Raw genomic sequence first — 6,000 nt, 5'->3', positions numbered from 1 at the left:
TAGGTGGCACTGATTGGCACTAATTGGCAGCACTAATGGCACTGATAAGCAGCACTGATGGGCCCTGATTGGCACTGATAGGTGGCACTGATTGGCAGCACTAATGGCACTGATAGACTGGACTGGCAGCATTTAGTGGCACTGATTGTCAGCACTGATGAGCACTAATTGTCAGCACAGATGAGCACTGATAGGCAGCACTGATGGGCACTGATAGGTGGCACTGATTGGCTTCACAGATAGGCACTGATAGGCTGCACCAATAGACAGCACTGATGGTCACTGATAGATGGCACTGATAGGCAGCACAGATGGGCACTGATAGGCAACACTGATAGGCATTGATTGGCACTGATAGGTGGCACTGATTGGAAGCACAGATAGTCAGCACTGATAGATGGCATTGGTTGGCACTGATAGGCAGCACTGATAGGCAACACTGATGGGCACTGACTGACACTGTTAGGTGGCACTGATTGAAAGCACTAACAGGTGGTATTGGTTGGTACTGATTGGCACTGACAGGTGGCACTGGTTGGCACATATTGGCACTGACAGATTGCCACTGATAGAGGAGAGGGGGAGTTTCATATTGAGCAGTCAAGGAGGCTTGTAAGAGCTGCTCAGTGCGTAAAACTGTCATGTAATGTAACTGCATGCAGGGACCAGCTGTCAAAATTTGGCTATGATGTTGGGGGTGGGCGGGACAGAACAGCTATTAAACACTAGCCATTGGGATAGGGGCTGGGTAGGCCATTCTGTGTATTTGTCTCCGCCCCCTTTCTAGCAGCTATCAAACACCAGCCAATGATTGGGCTTCTTAAGAAAGGGGGCGGAGCCCGCCCACCCCCTATCATGTTGGCTGGTGTTTAAATAGCTGTTCTGTCCCGCCCACCCCCGACATCACTGCCGAATTTTGACAGCTGGTCTCTGCATGTAGTTACATTACATGACAGTGTCACGCACTGAGAGACTCTTACAAGTCTCCCTGACTGCTCAATGTGAAACTGTCTCTTGCAGCATTTCACAGCAAATCTCAGGAGACAGCAGGCATGGAGTTACACTACTAACACGCAGCTGCATGGAGTGAGTAGGGTGTGCCCAGGAACATCCGGCACACCCCCTCAGCAGCCTAAGCTTCTGACGTTTAACTAACACCTACATCTAACTACATTTCCACCCTACTTTCCTGTAAATTCTATAATCAATAATACAGATGAACAGTGCATTTTGTTATAAATAGAACTTTCAATCTATGGCTGCAATACTGGATTTGAGAAAAAATGTTCAGTTAAATATATTGAATTTATATAATGAAAACTGTTGCTAGGAAACATTTTATTTTTTCATGCTTGACGGATTTATGGACTTATATTTGAATTAATGAAAGAATATTGTTTTGAACACCTGCAAGGTAAGGAAGGCTTTATTTAGTAGTATAGGTGTTTCTGTGGTTATTCATGTTGGATGGAGAGTATCCATTTCCTAAGCCCCATTCACGTAAAAGAACTAAACCCACCCACCCCCTCCTTCATCCATGCATCCATTGGGATGCCTGTTACTTGAAGAAATGGCTATCTTTTGCATGAAAATCTTTGTTGCTTTAAAGACGTTGTAAACTCTCGTGTGTTTTCACCTTAATGCATCCTATGCATTAAGGTGAAAAAACACCTGGCAGTGACCGGCCCCCCATCCCCCCCATTTTACTTACCTTAGCCCTGGAACTTCACTCATCTGGGACACGTTGTCCCTCTGGCTGGGGTTCATGGCTCTTCATTGGATAGATTGATAGCAGCGCAGCCATTGGCTCCCGCTGCTGTCAATGAAATCCAATGGTGCGGGTGCCGGGGGTGGGGCCGATTCATACATTCGGGGGCTATGAACGCCGAATGATGGACTCGGGAGCGCACCCGCAAGGTAAACCTCTGGGAGAGCACTTCCCCTAGGGCAGTGATGGCGAACCTTGGCACCCCAGATGTTTTGGAACTACATTTCCCATGATGCTCCACTACATTGCAGAGTGCTAGAGCATCATGGGAAATGTAGTTCCAAAACATCTGGGGTGCCAAGGTTCGCCATCACTGTCCTAGGGGGTCATCTGATGTGGGAAGGAGCTCCAAGAGCCACCAAGGAACCCCAGAAGACTGTTCAGGGCCACTCTGTGCAAAACAAACTGCACAGTGGAGGTAAGTATGACATTTTTTAAAAATAATCAAAGTTTACAATCACTTTAAGCCAGCCAGGAGGTCCTGGAATGAGGAGTAATATTGCCATCATCTCGGTACGACTCATGTCTACTCTTTATTGTCATTGCTGAAGCAAGCTGAAGGTTGAAAGACACACTCTTGGAAATGTTCCTGAGATCGCCTAAGAGGAGGAGCCGAGATGCCAACCCAAAGGCCTGAGTGTTCCAATGCTAGCCACAAAAAAGAGATCTAAGGTGACAGCCCAAGGACCCAAACCCCGCCCAAATGCATCAGTTTCAGTCTGTCTGTGGATGTCAAGTTCTGTCCTTACAAGGAGGCAAGCAATCTGTACCTGTTCCCACCAATCAGACTGTACAAGGAACTATGCCAGTTGGAGGGATGTCAGCCCACTGCAGTGTTATACCACCAGCACAGCAGAATTATTTCAGCACCTCTGTAGGTTCTCTTCCTCCTGGCTCTGAACAGTACCAGATGCCTCAGTCTCCTTTCCCTTGTAGCCCTCTGCAAATGCATCAGCAATGTCCAACCTTCATGTCTTGGGTGTGTTGGTCATGTAGCTGAATGTATTCAATGACCCACAGGCAACATCACAGAACCTACCGGTAGCCCAATGGAACCATTGTAAATATTTTAACGTTGACCAAAGGGGTCAGAAACTTGAGCTTCTGTATGCTACAGGTGCCAGCACTCAGGCCAGTAACTTTATGAACAGTCCTATTGCATCCCCAGCACAGTCACCAACGTCTTCCCCGGACTCCAGCATAAACAGTGTCTGCACTGAACTCTCACCACTATATGACATTTCTCAGTTCCCCCGATCTGTTGGCTCTACACAAGGTGATGTTCGGCATTATTTTTTCTTGGAAAACTACTTCCGTACAGCTTTTCTGTTTGCTTTCCGATACTGTGCAGCCACCCCCGCACCATTCTGCACAATTGACAGGAATGAGAACTGAGGAAAGAGCCCAGTTCTTTTTTATGGGGTGGAGAATCTTCTGATTACATGAATGAGTATAGAATCAAATCCTATTTTAGAGTTTAGGAAATTAAATTAAGGTATAATAATGTGGACTTTTTGTATACTGGAAATTCGCATTTATAAACAATGCAAAATAAACTCTTTTTGTGTTCATTTATATTTTTTTGATGAGGACATGTCTGAGATCTGCAGCTATGCACCAGTCACATCCGGAAGCTGAACGCACAGCGGAAGCTTGAGGATATTCACCAATATGATGTTTACTAAAAAAAATGTTTTAATAAGATTACTGGTAGCCATAGTAGTGATACTGGCTAGACCCAAAAGGGGGGAGGGCAAATCATGTGACTCGTGCATCAAAATCACTAGGTCAGTAGGGTCCATAACTACTAGTATGTTGCTATAGCATTTTAATTCTCAATGTAAGGGGCACAGTAACTGGCACTTATGTGCATAATGAAACTACCATTGGTCACCCTGGGCTCGGTAGTCCGGTAATGATGCTTGGTGATGCGTTATCGCTCAAGCTCAAGCTTTCATAGCGATAGCATCAAACAGGATGGATGGATATTCATAAAAATGAATGCTTTTATTTTGACAGTGCTCTTTACTTGCAAAATTTTAGCAGACTTCTGACATTTATATATATATATATATATTATATATACTATATATAACTTGATATTTCAGCAGGTCCGGACTGACCTATCGGGATACCGGGAAGTGTTCTATCCAGGGGCGTTGCTAGGTCTACAAAAGATCTGGGGCTAGAGCCCATAGCAGTGTAGTAAAGAAAGTCATACACTTGGATGGGCATACACATGTATATACAGTAATATACGTGTGTGTGTATATGCCCAGAGAGCCCCCCTTACATCAGGGTCCCCAGAGATCCCCCCCTTATATCAGGGTCCCCAGAGAGCCTCCTCTCTACATCAGGGTCCGCAGAGAGCCTCCCCCTTGCATCAGGGTCCCCAGAGAGCCTCCCACTTACATCAGGGTTCCCAGAGAGCCCCCTTACATTAGGGTCCCCAGAGAGCATCCCCCTTAAATCAGGGTCCCCAGAGAGCCCCCCCTTAAAATCAGGGTCCCCAGAGATCCTCCCCCTTGCATCAGGGTCCCCAGAGAGGCCCCCACTTAAATCAGGGTCCCCAGAGAGCCTCCCCTCCCCTTGGGGACCCCTGCAGAGATTCAGGGCTATGGGCCCCAGATTCGGGGATATAGCCCCAAAAGCCACCCCTAGCAACGCCACTGGTTCCATCTATCACAATATAGAAGACGGAGCTTTTTTACATCAAAAAGTGGGAAAGGAGGAGGGGATTACTGCGGTGCCAAGAAAATTACATATACAACAAATTTAAAAAAATATATAATTTATTTTATTACATCAAAAATAATTACAAAATAAGAATATTAAAAACCATAAAGTTTCAGGGAGAGATATACAAACAATAAAAGGCCTAGTTGGTACACGGCCTATGGTATAGTATACAAGTTGGGTTTTCCCTACATTTCGCCAAACCATTGGCTTCCTCAGGGGAATAAGACAGACCAACAAGTTGAAGGAAAGCTCTACAGAAATAAGGAAAATAAGCAGAGAAAATACATACAATTAGATTATCAATACATTTTGCACACAACTGATGAGGCTGAACATGGGCACAGTGAGGCTGCAGATGGGCACAGTGATGCTGCTTAGATGGGCACAGTGAGGTTGCAGATGGGCACAGTGATGCTGCTTAGATGGGCACAATGAGGATGCATTTATGGGCACAACGAGGCCGCTTAGACGGCACAGTGAGACTGCAAATGGGCACAAAGAGGCTACATTGATGGGCACTAATGAGGCTGATTATGGGCACAGTGAGGCTACATTGAGGGGCACAGTAAGGCAGCATTGATGGGCACAGTAAGGCTGCATTGATGGACACTGACGAGGCTTCAGATGGGCACAGTGAGGCTGCATTGATGGGCACAGTGATGCTGCTTAGATGGGTACAGTGAGGTTGCAGATGGGCACAGTGAGGTTGCAGATGGGCACAGTGAGGCTGCCTAGATGGCCACAGTGATGGTGCAAATGGGCACTGTGATGCTGCTTAGATGGGCACTGACAAGGCTGCAGATGGGCACAGTGAAGCTGCATTGATGGGCACAGTAAGGCTGCATTGATGGGCACAGTGAGGCTGCATTGATGGCAACAGTGAGGTTGCATTGATGGGCACTGATGAGGCTGCAGATGGGCACAGTGAGGCTGCATTCAATGGGCACTGGGGAGGCTGCCTTGATCTCTTGTATCATGTCTGCCGTCCCTGACCATCTCTTGTATCTTGTCTGCAGGCTCTGACCATCTCAGTAACCATGTCTGCTGTCTCTGACCATCCCCTGTACCATGTCTGCAGTCTCTGAGGGACTCTGGAGAGGAGTCAAGAGTGGGAGTGCCGCCGGGATGGGGGTCATGGGAGAAGTCAGACATGTGTGTACTGTGGAGAGGAGACTATAGGATAAAACCAGAGCCACCAACCTGGAGTCATCTGACTGATCCTTGCACGGTGCACCTAAGAGGAGGCCAACGACAGTGCCGCCAGGCCAGTCTGGGGGGGGGGGGTCACCTGTGTAAGGGGGGAGTGAATACAATAATGTATGTAAGTGGGGAACTGATATAAAGGTTTCCCCCTTATATCAGTAACCCCCCTTACCGTAGTGTATTCTTTCTGTGGAAGGTGGTCTCTGTGCTTTAAAATGTATGTTTTTTCCCTTTTATGAACAAGAAAATGACGTTTGCTGTTGGGCTGGTATAATAATGCAATAATGCAT

The sequence above is a fragment of the Lithobates pipiens genome, unplaced genomic scaffold (genome assembly GCF_037356315.1).
Source record: "Lithobates pipiens isolate NorthernLeopardFrog02 unplaced genomic scaffold, aLitPip1_a1.2 Scaffold_3, whole genome shotgun sequence".
In the NCBI taxonomy this organism is placed as follows: Eukaryota; Metazoa; Chordata; class Amphibia; order Anura; family Ranidae; genus Lithobates; species Lithobates pipiens.
Note: the sequence above shows the minus strand (reverse complement) of the source record.